This window comes from Epargyreus clarus, unplaced genomic scaffold (assembly GCF_041222505.1).
Source record: "Epargyreus clarus isolate Ecla_fem2 unplaced genomic scaffold, WU_Ecla_fem_2.2 ptg000018l, whole genome shotgun sequence".
Lineage (NCBI taxonomy): Eukaryota > Metazoa > Arthropoda > Insecta > Lepidoptera > Hesperiidae > Epargyreus > Epargyreus clarus.
This window is the reverse complement of record NW_027332226.1, coordinates 5,576,149-5,598,344: the sequence shown is the minus strand read 5'-3', so window position 1 is coordinate 5,598,344 and position 22,196 is coordinate 5,576,149.

The following is a 22,196-nucleotide window of genomic DNA, read 5'->3' as shown; positions in this document are numbered from 1 at the left end:
TAATAATATATAATTATCGATTTATTAATATGAACCTGGTGACCATTAGTTTAGACTTTCTATTAACAACGCCAGGCACTAAGTTTTACATTGGTGCTATTATGTTGTTTTCACATAATTAATTATTTTAGCGGTGAAATTGCTAATTACTTTTATTTTTCGTCTAACTTTACGTACACGTAACAAAAGTTACAAGTGTTACAACGTAACAAAAGTTACGAGGTAGTGCACCGGAGGATAAAATGCCGGAGCTTTGGACAAAATTACGGATATTCTGAGTACAGAGTAGACCCCCGCATTTGAAATTCAAAGAGAACGTCACACAGCGCGTCTAGCAAAAGTTATTATAGGCTCCTTGCGAAACCATATCAATCACACCTCGTTATAATTGTCCTGTACCCTTACCATTAGTTTTCAAAACATCCCACAATTTTACGTTACGTTTACTCAATCAATTATTCTGTTCCGTTTGCTTCAGTAGACTGAGTAAACGTAACAATGAGTGCTCAAGTCTCCGAGTCATACTCCGTGTACCTTTACGTAATTTTCGAAAACTACCTCTTCTGTCTGTTCCGCTTGTAAAACGTAAATACCACGAAATTCATTTTTTCCGCGATCTTGCACATCATAACGAAATTGCTCGTACTGTTGACTTAAACCTATTCCATACCAAAGATTCTCAAATTAAATCTAAGCTAGCTAATAATCTCTTTACCAACTCATTTTGATTGTATTTTTATTTATTAACTTTTTGTCTTCCGACATGTTTTTTCTTTTTAAATTATTTAATGTAATTCGATATGTGGAAACTTACAAATGACCATTATTGTACTACGATCTCATATTATACTATGTACTAGCTGTACGTTTTCCTTAATAAAATAAAATAAAATCATATTTTTCTACCTTCTGAATCGCAAGGAATCGAATATTTTAGAAAAAAATAGCAAACATACATGCAGTGTAATTGTTGAATTGTCATATCATAACAGTACTTGATGATTTGCGTTAAGCGTGCTAACCTAAGGATTTTAACATTTATTCTTCAATCAACAGGGCTTTTGTATTTATAATTCAAAGATACTGTATAATATTCTATTTGTTGTAACATAAAATCTATTTATTAACTGGTAGCAGTGATAGCCTAGTGGTTAAGAAACGCGGCCTCTCGATCGAGGGGTCCGAGGTTCAAATCCCAGGCACGCACCTCTGATTTTCAAATTTATGTGCGTATTAGGAAAAAAAAAATTAATTATCACTTGCTTAAAACGGTGAAGGAAAACATCGTGAGGAAACCTGCATACCTGAGAGATTTAAAAAAAAAAAAAAAAAAAATAAAAAAATAAAAAAAAAATATCTAAGGTATGTGAAGTCTACCAATACGCACTTGGCCAGCGCGGTGGACTATGGCCTAATCCTTCTCATTCTGAGAGGAGACCCGTGCCCAGCAGTGGGACAGTGATGGGTTGATGATGATGATGAACTGGGATTTAATTTAGTGGACCATTGAATGATTATATATTTTTTTCTACATTAACTTTTGAATAAACAACATTCTCTCTTTTCATCTCTTGAAATAATATAGTAATGGTACTATATTTTTTTTATAACACAAATTATAACTTATTTTCTATTCAAACATCAATGAAAGCGACTGATAGAATGGGTGGGCTATCAGTTTATTACGCGGTTATAAAATCTCCTGATTTATCGCGGGATACTCATCGGGCTTCCAAATTAATCCCTCTGCAGACGGGATGCCCCTCGTATATCAAAATATCCTAGGCTTCTCTTTTTTGCTAAGCCCTATAACCACAGTAGAGTAAAATTGTGTAGGATAAATGAGGCTGCTAGAACCAGAGTGGCCTAACTGCATTTTAATGATTTTTGACCTATCTGAATTTTCGAAATTAAAAAAATATTGTATAGTCCGCGTAAAATTGCTAGTCCGCTCTGAATATAGAAATGAATCGTGTCACCATAGTAAATTGTATGACTACACCTCCTCACAACAACTTCAGAGCGGACTATACACTTTTACTTTTCTCCATATTATAAATCATGTTTTTGTAGTTAGGCTACTCTGGTTCTAAAAACCTCAAATGAATGCGATAGTCGGACTGGAATAATAGGCATGTAAAGTACCTACATAATATATTGCTTAATAATATAAAAAGTTATAACAATGGTAAAACCCTTCGTGCCCACGTAGACACCACTTCCACACTGATATCTGCTGAATAAGTGTTCCGCGGTGTTGTGTTTTGTACCCTTAGTATGAGTATTTACGTTTTTACAAAAATGACTGTTTTTGTTTTTGTTCACGTATTTCCCATACTATTGTAATCAATTCTGATACAATCCGCTAGGGGCGCTGATTGGAAATATATAAGCAAATACGTAAAAAAATACCAAAACAGTCATATACTGTCTGTGACCACTTTTCTAAGAAAATACACTTACATATCAGACAAACGACTGCCCGTGACTCTGTCCGTCCTCCGCCGGTGTCCGCGATACTGACCATCCGGCGCAAAACGTTGCTCATATTAATTTTATCTAACTCCCTTATAGTGATTCTATATGCAACCGCTATAAATTGCGTAGGTAACGCCAACGAGACTAATTTCAAAACTCCCCATCTAATAACTATCGAACTTCGACAAACTTTACTGTCGACACAAAAGGGACGGGTAATAAATTATATTTAATACCTAGGTATCCCCTTCATTTATACTGTCAACTGTTACTAAAACTTTATACTCTAGTTTCTACTAAATTACGTTCTGGGTATAATGTTATCAGGTAGTAAAACTTCCTTCACTTGACAAATGAAACTGAAAATAATGCTGTAATATTCTTCACATATTCATTTTCTATCCAATAGAGAATGCTAATACGCTTAATATTGGCACAGACATTATTAAACTATGCTTAACGGAAACTGAAGCATGTGACAAGAAGTTTATGTCCTTTAATGATTTCCTTCGCCGTTTCAACAAGACATAATTTGTTTCTTATGCACAGTTCAGGTAGACGGTTTCCAAAAATCAGAGTCTTTTAAATCGCTTTGATGGCCACCTTCGTGTCGGACCATGTCACCATGCCGCTCTAATGCGCAAAGGTTTCCGGGTTCTATCTCTAGCCAGACAAGTATTAAAATGAATGTGAATTGTAATCAGTATTGGGTCTGGGTATTTTTTACTCGTGTTCATGGCTATGCTACAGAATCCTAGTGTGGGGCTTCAAAGCCCTAAAAAGCCCTAAAAAGATGCTCTACACTCACGTAACATAAGGTAGATCTTAATACGACGACATACGAAGACATTATTTAAAAAAACTACCTAAGGTCTGCACACATCGAAACATAAATATTACAGCACATCTTCTATTTCAACAATGATATAAACAATATTATTATTAGTCATAAAATTTATATATTTGGCTTATAAATGTAATGTTGTTCTTTCGGACAAACCGAGTAAGTCATACATATAAAACAGTGACAGATATTGCAATTCCCTAGAAATATAACGGCCATTACGTCTTACTTAGAGCAATTAATTAGTATAATACCGCAGTTCCAAATACAAATCTCGTAAAGTTCAAATGAATAATGTTTGTTCTTAAAGAGTTATCATCCTCCTAATTATCGTGGCGATAAAATTATGAAAGTCGTCTTAATGTCGTGACACTAAATCGTACTTTGACTTAATTTTTATTCTACCTCAATTTACGGTTTAATCTTATTAGATTTTCACGATTATTTCTTACCATCTTAACAACTTAGTGAAATGAAATGCACAGAAGATTAGTTGCCTTCAACTCATTCTGCCAAGTTTAGATTTGAACCTCGGACTTTTCGTTAGATAGAGCGAGTTTTTTTATACTAAGCTAGAACTGCTGCTACAGCTGATTACATGTAGGTTAAAGAAATAGCAAAATTCGCACAGTGATTAATTTTACAATTTTGAGAACATAACATTGCCTGATAAATGATAAATACTCGCAAAAAAATTATATATAGCAAACATTGAAATAAAATCTCTTTTTCATTGTACAGCTCCAAATATTTGAACAAAGAATAGATGAGGTCCGGAGAGGTCTTTGAGCAGGACAGCAAGGCCTTTGGTCCTGAGATTACTGTACGTTAGCGTGCAATATTTTCACGGCCACGCCCACTCTTTTGCGGCGAGACATTAAGTTTTTACGAGCTGAATAGAGGCGAAGATTGGAAAAAATTCAAAGCACTTTTTGTCGAAATTCGTAAAAAAATGTTTTGTATTGTGAGTGGCGCACAATGGGGATGGAGGAAATGAGAGTCTGGGCGGTGCTCAATTTAACTCACCCCGCCGGGTTATATGAGCGCACTCAATAACCACTGAAGATATTCCATAAATTTGTCTACGTGTTTCAATAGGCAGAATTAATTTGCCTTCTGACTGGTTTCACTTTGGGTACTATGATGATTGATGCTATGTATGCAGACGGGAGAGCTAATAGGTTTTGTACATAATTGGTTATACGACACGTTTTGATATTACTCGTATTTATGACACCCAATATTTTTTGCAGTAAACAATATTTTGATTAATTTTCGATCCTCCTAAATTTTTTGGAACGACGTTCCTTATCGCGCGATACGCTAGGTAAGGGGGCTAGGCGAGCGTCACGAAAAATCCTCACGACACTTTTTCTATAGTGCGTAGCGCTCGGAGAAGGGGCAGGCCGAGAATAGGATTCGACTTATTCGTTCTCTCTCTCTCTCTCTCTTTTTTGAAAGTGATAAACCACGCGACGTGTTTGTGTGTATGTAGTTTTAGATATTATTAAAAATAATGATAAACGATTACAATTTTATTAACATCGCTTCATTTATTTCATATATCATTTAACTCCTAAATATTGTTAATATTGTTGTCCTATAATACTTATTTCAAAATGAAAGGAACTTCGTTCCAATTGGGTTTCCCACATATAACACCTCAGATTTTTTTTTATAACTTAAACTACGACGATATATTTTTCTAACGTAAGTGCCCGCTTACAATGTCAACTGCATATATGCATTTGCATAATAATATATGATGTTAATATTAATTTCATCTACCCAAAATATTGCGATATTCCCCGCCGGTATCTCTAACGAAGTTTAATATTTTACCAAACCCTTTGAAGGCGATATTAGCCGCCATATTAGCATAGCGCCGTAATGACCTTAGCTTTTAATTAATTACCGGACAGGAAGCGCTCTAGACGTATGAAGATATCTCCGTATTTTTCCACACATGTCTTTTAGAAAAAATATCACTGGTGTTGCCATATAAAATTACCCACAGAGTCTGAGGATCGATGTCGCAAAATTATCAAAATTGTAAACATACATATTAGATTTATATATGCATTTGTTTTTCACTTAAAATGTTACGAAAATTTTATGAAAATATTTTTATGAGGTTACGAGTAGAGTAGAGATGGAATAGCTTGTATCTTATTGACGATATTTTTAGTTAAACTTAGTTTATTTTTCATAAATAAGTACCATTTTTTGTGTGTCTATTGCTATAAAAACATTAGTGGAAAAACTTTATTGTCTCATAAGTATGTAAAAGGTGGTAGAACCCTTTGTGGTTCGACTCCGGCGGCACCACCGCCACACCTATTTCTACCTAATAACAGCAGTGTTAAGCGCTGCTGTGTTCCGGTTTGAAGGGTGTGGTAAGGGAGACAGACTTTTCCGAGGCGTTCCAGCTTAGTCCTCAGGGGTAGCGGCGCATCTGTGGCCGACCTCAGGTAGGAATATCTAATCCTATCTGGGGTTGATTACAGATGTCCATGGGCGGCAGTAGCCACTTACCATCAGGTGGACTGCATGCTCGTCTGCTACTCTTATATTATAAAAAAAAAAAAAAAAAAAAAAAAAAATGTCACTTATATGCAGAAAGCGAAATTACATTATATATTATACACAGCAGCGCGAACACTTGCAAAACATGTGTTTTAAATTAATTCGCAATATTAATAAAAAATATCAGCTTAAGATAATATGATAAAATAATGACTAACACCAATAAAGTGTGATGAAATTATAAATAAAATCATTCTCACTAAATTTCGTACGTGGCAGAAATTTAATATACTCGTATCATCCATAACCCTTTGTGCGCGATATTAGCATAAAGCTCATAATGGCACAGCCTGGGGGTTTAATTAATTACTGACCAGGAAACGCGGCGATGTATGAAGGAGCCTCGTTTTTCGTATTTACATAATTATAACATGAGATGCGAACTTAAAAAACGAAAATTAGTCTTTGAATTAAAATTTATTTGGTTTGTTTTAATTTTCTGCATCTTCCTCACGAACTCCGGTATTCTCCTACAATTAAGTATGAAACTCATAAAATAAGAATGGGAATAAGTTATAGTGTGCATCTTCATTGAAATGATATAACAACGGTACAAACAGCACGACACCAGAGGCTTCATCTTCATTTCCGATCGGCATCGTTACAACACGACGTAACTGTGATGAACAAATAAATTAACATTACAAGAACAAGAAGATTACTTTATTGAATAAATATTTTATGAACAATTAAGAAGTAATCAAGAATTATTTTTTCCTTAATATTAAGCGGATACATTTAACAACCTGACATTAGTGATTTTGATCAATATCCACTTCGCGGACATTAATCAATAAGTGTTATTGGATAAAAGTAAATATTATGATGAATGCTTATTCTACACATATACGGTATTGTAATTCTCCTTAATTATTACATTTAATAGAGTTGTCCGTATAATTTCCAAAAACACAAAACGAAGAAGTTTTTTCTTACCAGGTTAACGCAGTCACAAACAGCCATACAGACAGCTAGAACAACAACGCGAGTACGTTGAAAAACCTCATAAATGTTAACGTAAAATAAACAAAAAAGGCTTTGGCTAAACAAACAATCTCCGGAAAAACTAATTTATGCGGCGCATTCAGCGAGAGAGTAAGACGGGCTCGGAAGCCTCTCTTTTATGTTTTGGCAAAGATTTAATATAAAAATTACTTTTCGCATTATCATGTGAGCCTGGTGTATGGGGGATTGGTTTGCAAAGTCGCGATTCGCTAAGGGCGCGCTTCCGCTTTCGGATTATCTCATGCGTGACAGCTGCGAACTCTGTCGCCCTGGTACTTAGGATGTGATACAGTGCCCTGATTTGGTTTTTTATTATCCATTTTTTATACATGTATGATCTACCCTTGTCGTTTTGGATCAATTAGGAGAGGTTTGTCGAAATCTGTTAAATCTACGTAATGCTTGTAAAAAAACAGCGTAAATGTAATGTAAATCAGAATTTACGAAATTGAAGGTAATGTGAAATAGACAAACTTTTAAACTAAGCATATTATTTTTACAAGTATTTTTTTCCTTTTATTTTTTCCAAAATAATATTTAAGCATTTTATTCTATCTTTATCAATCGTAAATCAATTCAATACAATCCTTATATCACACCCCTATATGACCCCGATCTTTCATTCACTTGCTTTCTTTTATCGCCCGTCGCATATGTATACGTTTGATTCCATTCAGCCCCTCATATTCCTTTGATTATTGTATTACGACCAAAACGAGGGCAAGACGAAGTAACTAGAGTAACTATTCTTACAGAGATGCTGTTGTATACCACCTCTAATAAAGAGCATATTAATCTTTGTTCATGTTGAGATTCTTTAGAATCAAATGAGGGGTAACTTAATGTAAGAGTGAATGGCTGGCACCACAAAATTAACAAAGCATTACAGAAAACACAATAAATCAATAATATTATTTATTATTTTTTGATCACCTACTTCGTATTAAATTAAATCAGGCTTGATAAAATCCAGTGGATATAAAATTCCAATATGTTATGGGTCTATATTGCAACAGCTCAACAATTCATACTTATAAAGTTCACCAAATTTAATTTTATTGGTCATTGATTGAATTTGTCACCGACAAGTTGGTCCTTCAAAGCCCACAAAATTAGGCTTTTAAATCAAAGACTCGACTTACCTTTCTGCAGATGTATACTCATTGCAAAATTTGTATACTGTGTGTTTTTTGTAACGCGATGTAATCTATTTATTGTCAGAGAACGCGTAATGAATGATGTTTTGCATCGTTGGCAGTACAAGTGGTTTCGGCTGTTAAAGGCCGGAAATGACGTATACTGCCAGATTCAAATGAAAAAATATATTTCATCGCTTTTATCTATAGCCTTAGTATGAGTTTTTACGCTTTGACAAAAATTACTGTGTTTGATTTTGTTTAAATATTTCCCATATATTTTCAATCTGTTCTGATACAATCCACCAGGGCGCTGATTGGAAATGTATGGATAAATACGTAAACAAATACGTAAACAAAAACTGGTGTTTTGCATACTTAACATTAAACTTGTAATACTAACATGTACCTATCTACTGTGATAAATTGTTTTCAAAGCCTTTCTTTATTATTTCAATAACTATTTAATCTTTAGTAATTACAATTATTGCATTTTTAATTTTTAAAAGTTGATCTTCAGCTAACTCGTAACTCTACTATTAAAGATTTGGTAAATGATTATTCACGATTTTCATAATTCGAGATTACACATTCTGTAATGTCTAGCAGTATAAGTAAATAATTTGATAAAATTGTAAACATTATCTATGCAACTTTTAAGCTTTTTCAATTATATTTTCCATCGCTGCAACTATTAGTGTTTTCATATTATATAATTCAAATATAATATTTAGACATATCCATGCCAAACATGCCCATGCTAATTTGGGCATATTTAATAGTCAAATATATTTTATTGAATGAACGTACAGTGTAGCTAGTGCCAAACCGTATGCATAAATTGCGTTATCAACCACGTTACTAGTCCAAATTACAACCCCCGCCCCATAATTTCCAATTCCGCATCAATACTGGTGATTTAAGTATTTCCCGTATCATTTGTTTCTCCCGGTTCCTATATCGCATTTTTTATTTTGTTAAATTGCTTTCCTTTGTAACCTCCCCTTCATATAAACATGTGAGCCGGTGCTCCTAACGCTGATATGTTTTTAAGGATTGACGTTTATTTGTTCTTGGCTCTCGGCGAAATTGCTCATTTCGCATCTTAATACCTCAGTCTCATTGTGTGGTTGACAAGTTGAAAGCACGCACGCAAAATTTTATACCTCTAAATTATATGATTATTTTCTCATTTGTTTTTTATCTGTGTTTGTATCTTATTTTCAAGAGATGAATAAAATGTTCCACGTATCGCAACAATAATAATAATGTCTAATACACTTTTCCATCATAATTTACTTGTCTCGTGTGACAAGTAGAATGCATGCCTATTTCCTACTTCTCTAAAAACTTGTATGTAGTTAAAGATAAGGAAAGAAAACAATTATGCGACTCAATATATTTCAAATCAAAACCCCTACATTATTTCAATTCAACCCCCACAGTGATGCCTCAGAATACTCCACGCATTGACAAACGGCATAGAAAATTATGCAAATCACATTGAGAGATGAAAAAATGGCCTTTGTTCCTATTTTATCTCGCTTAAGTAATATCGATATTACTGAGCACTATCGAGATTGGATTCGATAACATTTTCGTAATGTTCTCGAATGGAAATAAATTCACGTAATTGCTTATTTAATGCGACATTTGACTCTCAATGGGTATCCTTTGTTTAGTGAAAACATCAATTTTGTTTTGGTAATAAATGTGAATTTCAAATAATGCATAAAGGGACTATATAATAAAGATAATTTTAAGATACTGCTATGAAAACATTTGTTGGTTTTTCACGCAAATACTATTAGGATTTGGATGTACCTTATTTTACAATAATATAGGTAATACATCAGAATAACACATAAGCTAATATTTGCAAATATATTATGCGATTTGCCTTTAACATAAAGACAAAATTCGATAAGCATCAGCCGAAAATTGTAAGTAAAATAATATTCCACAAATGTTGTGTCAAAAATGAGTATTCAAACTTTTAGACTGCCACTGACATATGATAATGAGAGTCAAGCGGGCTTTCATCGCATCTTATAACTTCTCGCATTTCGAGACAAGCGAAACTAAACTCATAAAGTTTATGCAGTGACAACATATTTCACAAACGTCCTTTTATTAGACGAAGCAGATGATCGTTGAATCCCCTCTTTCGAGGAATTTAAACTTGAGCCCGTGCTGGTATTGCAAAAGTTTTCAGCTCAACGACTGTACACAGGAACGCTTTCAAAAGAGTAATAGTACTAGCAGATTTTTTGGCCGATTCGCGCACGGATTAAGTTCACATTCGTACTTGCCAATCAGAAGCCTTACAAACTTTTGAAGGGATGAAGGGTCCATCTCTTTGACACGTTTGACTACGAACGTGAAGAACGGCAGTAGTTGATTTATTATGATTTATTTCCTAGTTATTTGCTGGACAAATAATGCTTTTATATAAAAGTAATAATATTTATGTAAGTCATTTTAAGTCGTTTGTAAATTTCTAAGTACATTTTATATGTTTCTTGTTCTTGTTTTAATTCTTTCAAATATTTATACCCAGAATTAATTTTATATCAAGTCTTGTAAATATAGGGCTGTCTAGAAATCTAACAAAATAAAGGTATAAATTTCATATTTTTATATCGACGTACAGTCAAGATCGCTTAATCTGTCTACTAATTTAAAAATATAATACTATATACGCTTCCTACACTCACACCCCCACACTAGGATTCTCTTTACCGCGGTGCCACGAACACAGACAAAGACAATGACACACCCAGACCTAGAAATGATATCTAAAGTCATCATTTCGATATTACCTGGGCCGGGAATCGAACCCGAAACCTTTGGTAATCAGAATGGTAATCACTCTACCGCTCCACCACTTGTCACAAATTAGATTAATGTATGTTTTAAATTAAATGAACATAAAAACCTGTTTACACAGACCACAACGGTACGGTTGGCATGCATTCACGGTCATACTGATTTACGTCCAAATGTTTACGAACCATGTTTGCATTTTACGATTTCAGTAAAACAATTTGTATTCGCCTCTTGTAGTGACTGTAAAAGTGGAGTGTTGCGACGGTTTAAATTTGTACAGGTGTGCGATGATTTACGAGGTAACTAACAAATCGGTAGGGTCTAAAACCTGGTCTGGGTGTGGTCGAATCTAGATCTATATATAGGTGGGTTTAACTATGTTAACTTTAATTTTTCTATGATGTTAACGACAAACTCTAGATACCTAAATACTAAAATAAGTGGAACCAAAGTACGTCACTATTTCTAATCATAGAGTTGGAGCCGAAAATTCTATTACAAATAAATGTAGACACTATCTATTTCTATGCTGAGCTACCGCTTATCCCTGGCTACATTTGCCTAAGCATAGTTACATTCATAGTTTTAATTCAATTTTTAAGATTAACAGGAAAGCCTTAATGAAATGTATTTTTACATATCGCATTAATAAACTTGGTTTTTAGGAAAATAACTTTCAAAATAATGCCACAAGCGCAACATTATACCTGCCTAATCAGTTAGACTTCTTTGTTAGCATCCTATTGTTCGGAGTTCAACGTTCTTAGATCAAACTACCTCACAAATTGAAAGTTTCAAGTGTTTCAAGTTTCAAACAGTTCTATCTACGGATTTATTTGGCTGAGAACTCTTACTGGGAACTTACGTCTTGTCACATACTTCGCTGTTTCGGGTAAGTTTAAGCTTACAAAAATTTATGATGACTGAAGAAATCCCGTCACAATCTTGTTCAGATTAAGAGTATGTTTTTTAAGTACTTATTTTTTTCATCTTGAAAATAAATATGGATATCTATACTTCATAGTATATAGCTGAAGAGTTTCTTTGTTTATTTGTTGAAAAAATATGGACTGTTTAATCGTGCTACGACGATTCCGATACGATACGATTAATTTGTAAATATGTAGGGAAAGCCTTATTACTTCTATCTTGGTTTAAACTATCCTTATGAAGTCCTTATACTACATTGTTTATTAGAAATTAATTATCACTTGCTAAACGGTGAAGGAAAACATCGTGAGCAAACCTGCATACCTGAGATTTATAAAAAAAAATCTCCAAAGGTATGTGAAGTCTACCAATACGCACTTGGCCAGCGCGGTGGACCATGGCCTAATCATTCTCGTTATGAGAGGAGATCCGTGCCCAGCAGTGGGATAGTAATGGGTAATGTTGATGATGATGATGACTTCATTATAAATATTAAAAGTCGGCACTAGCAACGAAAGGTCATGTATTTACCCGTTTCCAACCTTCACACAATGATAATAACTTCAGCCGATTTACTACGTGGTTTAAATTATACCGTTTGCTTTTTCTGACGTTTTTCGGTTGGATTACGAAAGTTCGAGCCAGGGGCCGTCTGTTCAAAGCCATTTTAATCTATTAATACGATTATAGCAGCATGAACCACACAGATTCACTCTGATGTCAAGTTAGTCTGAGATGCTTTATTAGCTTTTACGAACATTAGTCGGGTAAACTATTTTAAGCTTGATGTTTAATCAACGTGTTTGTGTAAATCTTTCTAATATAAATGTCAAGTTAGTCTCCAGTTTTTATAAAAATGCTATATAAATGTTGTAGAGTAAATAACTTTTAATGCTATTAAGCTCGTGATTTTAAAGGACATAAAATTTTGTTGTAACTAAAAATTAGAAATTTTCACGTTCAGTCTGAATATGTTAATGAAGCGCGAATAGTTCCAATCTTTCATTTAAAGTCTACAGTTTAGTTGTAATTAGGGGCTAATCGTTGTTTATAAAATTCCTCTTTCGACTACCACGGCAACCACCAGATAAGGCAATAGTAATGTTTTAACGATACTGTATCATGTTTAGAACTGGTCTACCGAATGTAATAAAACTATTTGTGATTTCTGGAGGTAGAACCAGTCGCGTTGGGCAACCACATCTATTTCTATTGCTAGACTTAAATAATAATATGTAATTGACTTCAGAAAGGTTCCGTTTATTGTGGAGTTTATCATAAACATATGCCCATGCAATAGTGACCTTACCATTATCTTACCAACATCGTACGTCATACTTTGATGTACTTAACAAAAAAAACATGGCAGCGAAATCTGCAGACTTCCATTAAAATCAAAATCAGAGCAAGTGTAGATACATAAATATAAGCAATGGTATGTAAATAGTTTTAAACAACAAAGATGTAAATGTAAAGATGTAAATGATTTATAATAATTCCCCTTTCAGTGATCCGAGTTAATTAATCACTTTTAATGAAATAACCAGTTTTACTAAAAACAACCTGCATATTTCCAAAGCACTTAAATCTTAAAAACAACAGTCTACGTTTATTCATCTCTGCATCCAGCTTTCTTGATCTACAAATGCGCTTAGTAAAGTGCTCTCTACAAATCTCGCAACATCCAACAATGAATATTTATGCAAAAATAAAACAAGGCATCCGAATCAGATATCTAATTCAAACATCCTTTAGATACGATGGAAGAGCTCAGCGAATATTGATTTTGAACTGATATAGAAATTTGATATGATTATGTACTAAACCTGCTACAGAGCGCATTTAAAACAAGCGTCTCGACTAGTTTTGAGTCTAGACCAGTGGTTCTCAAATTACGAACTAAATTATTTATAATACGTAACTGTTCATTAATGAATGAATTAATAGTTACTTAGTTTAACAGTAAGTAAACTACCCCAACACAATCAACGTTTTATAAAAGTGTCTGCTTTTGTTTAAAGTGTATGAAATGTACTAGTTCAAATATACATAAATGACCCTAAAAATACCACGATATTAATATTTTACAAATTGTAATAATTATTTTTGTTTATCGTACCTTACTCATTAAAGTTTACTGAACAATTTTACTGGATCATTACACCAAAACATTAAATACACTATTTAGCATACTAACAATTCTGATACACAAAAGATTGAGTGCCGCTGGTCTAGACAAAGCAAGTTGTAAGGTTTGCTGCCAATTGCACGCCCGAGAATCTCCCACAACTTCTTCTCTATTTAAATATTTCCTTGCAATTAATTTAATTTAGTTAACAAAGGGGAACGCTTGCGAGTCCTCTAATTCACAATTAGCGAGACATAGCTGCAATCTTAACAACTGCATACTTGGCTATTTTACTTCTGACAAGTATTTCATGAGAAATGTTCCCTTTGTTTCGTTTCCACTTTTTTAATTTATTCCTTCTTTGTTATCGTTTCACTTAATTCTCTATTGTTAAACAAGACACTATTCTAAATTAGCTTTAAGCTTGGTCCCGAACAAAAAATACTCAAGAAATACTTCTAAGTTATTCCAAGATTGCTTGTTCAGCATATTTGATTTTCTGAGCTTGTTTGTACGTAATGGAAGTTTAAATGATGTTTTGTTTCGAATCTGAATATCATTTTTCATAAAATCATATTATATTGAAAATACTATTCGCAGTAAAAAGTATATGATGTGTAACCTTTATCGATCGGAATAGGTTAAAATACTTTTCTTACTACAGCATCCTTGAGAATGGATGAAAACACAGCAGCGCTATACACTGCTATTAAAAGGCAGAAATCGGTGTGACAGTAGTGCCTTTGGAGTCGAACCACAAAAATGTTTATTGAAATATATTTGAAATATTGCAATTCTTCTATAAACCATTTTCTTGTAGACAAGCACGTTTTTACTGAAACAACACATCTTTAGAAACAAAGCCTGCGCGAGGCAAAACTGTACCTGACAGGAAATTTAGGTAAAAGTATTTCAGAATTTAAAATCAAGAGAGGCTACATTTTAGAAGATACAGCTTTGAAAAATATAGCAAAATATAGGCTATAGCCATGATTTTGCCGCGGGCTGTGCGCTATCGGTGGATTTACAGCGCAGTAAACCGTAAATACATCGGCGCCCACGGCCACCATTGATCTTCCCAACAGCCCTTTTGTTTCCCAGGATTACGATTGAAGTGGAATGACGATAACGACTTTTTGATTTTATACCGAATTTAGTGTATCGGGTTGCAGGTTTATTATGTATTCGCGCGTGATAAATTGGAGCCGACACTTACACATGATGGTGTATCATAGTGTATGGTGATTGCAGGTTCATAAGTTTTTTTTTAGTTATGAATAGAAGACGTGCATGCAGCCCGCCTGATGGTAAGTGGCTACTGCCACCAATGGACATCTGTAATCAACGCTAGATAGGATTAGATATGTCTACCTGAGGTCGGCCGCAGATGCGCCGCTACCCCTGAGGTCTAAGCTGGAACGCCTCGGAAAAGTATGTCTCCCTTACCACACCCTTCAAAACGGAACACAGCAGCGTCTAACACTGCTGTTATTAGGCAGAAATAGGTGTGGCGGTGGTGCCGCCGGAGTCGAACCATGAAGGATTCCACCACCTTCAAACATAAGTAAAAGCGGCTGATAAAAAAATGAATAGAGATAAAGGTGTAGGTAATAATGATGGATGGTCTGTCTAGCTTTTAATTTTATTAACCAACGTACAGGAAAAGCTATTTGACAATGTATTACCTAAGGTTTTAGTTACAAATAATAATTATTTGTGTTCGAGACGTAGGTAGTAGCACTGAGTCTGAATTTTAATGTCAAGGATAAATCGTAAATAGATAAAAGAAGGTTATCTTACCCTTTAGAAAAAAGTTACCTCACATACAAGGTCATGGGTTGTATTTAATTAGCCCAAAACCAAGTATTTCGAGGCAAATTACTTAACGGTCTAAATAGTAGAGGATCCCAGTATAGGACGAACTTCACCGAGGTGGTTAATGGATGAAACGTTTTTTATATCAAACTAGTTTTTGCCCGCGGCTTCGCCCGCGTTTAAATGAAAATAATATGACTAACATACATAAAACTGAAAATTCGTACTTTCATTTTGGTCCAAAAGATCGATTCTCCGATTAATCGATCTTAGATCGTCATCCCTAGTTCCCATAGGATTTCCGGGATAAAAACTATCCTATGTCCTTTCTCGGGTCTCAGACTATCTTTGTACAAAATTTCATTAAAATCGGACAGACAGACAGATTTATAATATTAGTAAGGATTACATATGTCAAAAATTATATTGCAAATGGGTTGACTAAAAAAATTCAGTCCAGAATATGATTTTTCTACAATTTAAAAAAACATTCATTTCATTAACTAGCTCGGTGAAGGTCGTCTTATATCGGGATCTTAGACTAAAAAAATGACTATACATTTGTAGAGATTTTCTTTGTTACGCAATCGGGTTTCTCTTTGTTTATTTATTTATGCACTTATCACCAAAATATTAAACATACAAACATATTAATAACTGTGGGAAATATTAAGTTATTCCATTGTATCCTATTGCAATAAAATACGCTGCAGATTAAATTTATCCCGGATTATGACGTCATACCTCGTCAAACTAGATTTAATAATCCATCGCTGGCTTTGTACCACTTTCTATAGATCCGACAACAAAAGTATTTATTATGTTGCCATGGCATCAAAAAATACTAATTGCTGTCTTCTACGGCGTAATGAATAGGGGGACTTGAACAATTGGACCCCTTCTTACCATTTTATTGTTCGGTCATAAATGCCACGGCTCTTATTATTTTCCTGTCGTAAAACAACGAAATAATATTGTAACAATCATCTGGGCCCCTCTAATCTCGATGTGACATTCTTACAATGATACGCTTTATAGCTATACGTAAATCAGGTTTTATATGTGGTTGTACGAGCTTTACTCAGGACTTCCTTCGTGAAATATTAACCAAAGAAAGTCACACCATTTATTACAAAAAATCTTAATAGGACATCTCCACACTGACTTCTCTGAATTAGTTTCGTTTTAAAACATTGTCACCAGCAAACTTCAGAATTAAATAAATCAAGCACAGCATTCTTGTAATTTCAAGAAAAACTATTAATTACCATAAAGATAAAAATCCCCCACTGCTTAATAATAATTTGGTGAAGAGGGAAATATTATGGACTATGGCATTTATAGAATTTAGAGAAACCTAACACGCACGATTCTTCCTAATATGTTAAAGTCAGTCAAGGCGTATACTGAGTCGGAGATACCTACAATACATACACTCCAGAAACATTACCTTCCGCATACAGGTAAAAAACAAAGTATACTCTAAAAACCCGCATTTGGCTATTGCAGTTTTTTAGTGGTCTAAGACTCCCATCCAAAAATTAGATTCGTGCCAAGCAGTAGAAATGAATTGTTAATAGTACTTTTCATATACCTCTTTTTATAGTAACATGATGTTTATAGCTCCCAAAAACAACCTTGTGGTCACAAATGTAATATTTGGCTAATCCAATAAGTTTTATTATCTCTGCGAACGACCGCCAAAGTTTAATTCGCATTGTAGTAGAATGATTAAATTTTGTTTCTGTATAATTTCTGATATATTGCCAGACAATAAAAACTTTTATTACAGTTCGCTCTAACTATAATTAAATAAATTTATTTTATTACGTTTATTTTTTCGTGCTTATTTGTATTTATAACATAGTTAACAAATTGTTTTAATTTTTGGCGTAGTTAGGCACCATAGGTTAACTCCTAAATTAATTATTTATTTTACAGAAAGGAGAAACCTTCAAAAACCTTCAATAACGATTTCTTGGAAGAGACAACAGGTGGGATTGTGGGATTTTTACTAAAATTCCCTTGCGCTCTTCATCAACGCTATGTAGAGAATTTCGGGATCTCCAACGAAACCGAAGCAACCAAACTAAGCTACCAAATTATTTATTTATATTACGTATATTTTTAAGTTACGTATTATTGTATACTTTCATCCCTTTTTTATTTTTATTTGGGAATTTTCAAAAATCAATTTAATCTTATTTTATTTTTTCGGTCTATAAGAAACTTTTGTGCAAAATGACAAGACCTAAACTACTTCAAGCTCTGCATTTTGTCAATCAATCGAGTTTTACACCACAGATAAAAGAGGATTTCAAGATGACATCATACATTTTGAACCCCGACAATCTGTCCAGAGGAACCGTAAAAGTTAATTTTCGTACCGTTTGTAAATAGCAAAGGTATAAACATATCGCACACGCGCAGATAACGTTAAAAGTAATTGGATTCAACGTCGTTACAATTTCAACTTTAGTGTGATGGAATAAAGACACAAGTAGGAAAGGATATTAGATTTTGGGGTGCAATATTATCTTCACATTCAAATAAATGAGAAAAAAGTGGGGTCCGGCAGACGAACTTTTTAATTCGTAATTACAGGACAGCGTCCAAGCTTTAAGCACCATTAACTTTTTTCCTAAATGTCTGCTTTGTATGGGCACATGGTATACTATTACGTATAGAAATAGATAAACTTTATTGTGTGTGTCTGAATTACTTTGAAATTAAAGAGGGTGCTCTTCATTATGTTAATAATGAAAGTTGCATTTGCGTTAAGAGCAGTTATACGGATAGGAATGTATTGGTGAAATAAAAATTGACTTTTATGGCACTACAAAGTAAAAAAAGATTTCAATGTATTTCGTTGGATCACGACGTAAACAGTATGTCTATATGCACATACATATTTTCTCCTGCACCAAAAAGTAATCATTAGAATCTAAATGTCTAATATAATTTAACACTAATAGTAATATATGAATAATATAAGTAATATATGAATTAGTTGAATATTGCAAAATTATTTTTGATCTTAACTCACTCACTTACGTTACACCCATTTCTTCTTTAAAGAATTTTAGAACTTTACTCAATTTACTCAATCCATTATTCTGTTCCGTTTGCTTTAGTAGACTGAGTAAACGTAACAATTAGTAAGTAATCAAGTCTTTATGTCTGCCTCATATGTTCACAAAACAGAGAGACAATTTAGACATTTAATGTTACGTTACTGACACTATAGGTCTGATACAATCAGCTAGGGGCGCTGTTTGGAAATTGTATGGGCAATACGTAAACAAAGAACGGTCATATTTGTCAAAACGTGAAACTTCATGGTAAGGGTACAGATTCCTCCACAAAAATTTAGATAATATTTCGCCTTCACTGAAAATAAAAATTAACTTGTTCCATCGTTCTGAGTTACAGTTCCACGAAAGCAAAGTAGGTATAAATGTGCTTTCATCTCATAACGTCGTGTTTAACTCCGAAACTCGGGGCTCGGATGCCAAAGTGCGTCGTTAGCAGATCTGTACTTGACGATTTTATTGCAAACCTCGCGGCATATTATTGAGAGGACTTCATAATAAATAGAAACGACAGGTAAATGTGTAACGCGTGTCTTTTGTATGTAAGTTTTCACATATTCGACAAGATTTTTTTTCAACCACTATTTGAATCAATACAAAACACTTACTTTATGATTCTAGATTAATTCTAGCTGACCCGGTAAACATTGTGTTGCCATATAAATAAAAAAAATGTGAGCCGTCACGGGACGCCTGGCAGATGTGAAACATCGACATTATTTTGTAAAAGTAGGTAATATGCAGAAAAAAACATATTAATTTTTTAATGTTCATATTTATAACAAATAAGAAAAAACTTTCGTGCGCTGCACGCCATCAGCTGATTTTGAAATACAATTCTGTCAGTGTTAATAAATTTATTCTCTGAGAAGAATGACATTAAAATTAATTAATAATTTAAAAACATTGTATGCAATGATTTTTAATCTACCAAGATAGTAGATTTTACATTTGCTGGCACTCAAAACACACCAAATATACGCGTGCTTAATGCACAGATAAATGCATACTTTAATTATAAAAAAATAATTAACTTACTGATGACTTGATGGTGTTTCATAGTGTGATTTTGCTTTCTTTGCAGAAGGCTGATCACTTTCACTCTCTAAATTATCACGGTCAGACATTTTATTATCAGAAAAATAAGCGGGCAATACTTAAAACATACAAAATACGTCAAGTGGTGTAAAACGAGTTAAAACGACTCCAGTCGCTCTCGCGCGGCGTAGTAATACACACGAATGTCACTGAACACGTTAAACGTCATTATTTTGAATTTTAAGCCTCAAAATGCCTTCTTGTGCAATGCATAAATGCAAAAATTATGCTCGAAAAAGAAACAAGATTCATGGAATCACCTATCACACGTAAATGAAGAGAAATTATTAAATTTTGTTTATTTTTCGTGTTCGATCCGCCATGATTACATGAGTAACCAGAAAGAGACAAAGTATGTTTTTGTCAATGAAAGTGATAAAGACGCAAAATGCATGACCATGCATTTTGCGTCTTTATCACTTTCATTGACAAAAACTTTCATTGATTGAATTGAACTGTCATAGATCAATGAAAAAATTTTCATTGATCTATGACCATAGATCAACAGAACAGAAGTGACATTTTATTGAAGCTCACGATGTTCATACGTGTATGTTATAGTTTAAGATCCCACTGCTTAATTTTTATATTAGTGTGTTTTAGTCAAAATATAACTTTTTATAGTTTATTTTAATAAAATAAAATCGATATATGGGAAATTCTGTATCCTAATCTCTAAATTTTCTTCGATATCTGTGGTAAATAATAAAAAATATTACCATAAAATTTATGTAGGATAGTATACGGTATTTTAAAATTTCTTTAATTGAATAAATTAACCTAAACATAATTTAATAAACAATCTTTGTATAGCCAGAAATTAATCCTCAAAAAGACCACGGTAAGATTATATAAAATTCGCATGTCACGATGTTAGTTACTGTACTCCTGCGAAACGCTCTTACTGATTTTCATCAAAATTTATATGCATATTCAGTAAGTCTGAGAATTGGCTACTATCTATCTATTTTTCATATCTCTTAAGTGATAAGGGTTGTTCACCCTTAACATTTTTTTTATTTATATGGCAACACAATGTTTGCTGGGTCAGCTAGTACATTTATAAAATGTACACAACTTTGCAATTAATGGTCGTGTGTAAAATAAAACTGAAAATAATAAACATAAATTAGTAAAGATACTTCGCCGCCTTGAAATTGAATGAAGCCACAAACGGCTTATTAGTAAGTTTTTTTTGAATTCTTGACAAATAAAAACATTTTTAGAGAAAATTTACAAATAAATAACTAATACTGCGTAATTTACATAATAGATAAATAATTATTTCAAATATTTTAGGGACATTTTAGCACGGAGACGTGGCAAAACTTTTTTACGCAACTATTTCAATTCTCAAAACTGGGTACATTTTCTTGTTAGGAGTGAGTAATCTTTACTAATATACGATAATAAATATAAACAATTTTTAAATCGTATATTTTAAACCAGTCGATACATCTGTATAGATACATTCTTTCATCAAATTATATATTTATATAATAATAATTTATTTAGTTAAACTGTACTATAACATTTCTACGTAAACGATGTACTAAAACTATTATCGACAGTTCTGGACATTTTTTACCTTCTGTTCCATTATTTCATTGTCTTTGACAAGCATGAGTATCAATGAGAAATATACGTCCATACGTCCCGTTTTTAACGGGACAGTCCCTTTTTTCGATGCTTCGTGCCGTTGTCTCCGAAATGAACCGTTGCCATTGTCAATTAAGTAACAGTAAATATTATAATTGTGAAAAAAACATGGGGTGCTCCATTTATCAGTTTTCATAAAGCGCCCCACATTTTTTGCACAATTATACTATTTACTTTTCCTTAAATGATTCCTAGATTGAAAATTATTTTCTACTTTTTAGTTAATTTTATCATAAAAGCGTGTTTTTTATTATTTCTAACTATATTTTTTCAAGTAAAAAGTATTTGACATAAAAAAATCGATGTCCCGTTTTGACTGAAGTAATCATTGGTCACTATATTCCATGGTCAATATTTACGTTTGCGTACACTTGAAACGCAAGGTCAAACACTAGTTGTCTTTTTTTATCACATTGTTCTAATAGCTCTGTCCCTTATAGAACATTTGTCTATGTAGTTAAAGGTAATCGTCGCCACGCCAGAAATCTTTTTTACGTGCGGCTATAGATGTTTCACATCAAAAATGTTAATGGTGATCAACCCTTGTCACTTAGGAGTATGACAAATAGATAGTAGCCGATTCTCAGACGGAATCT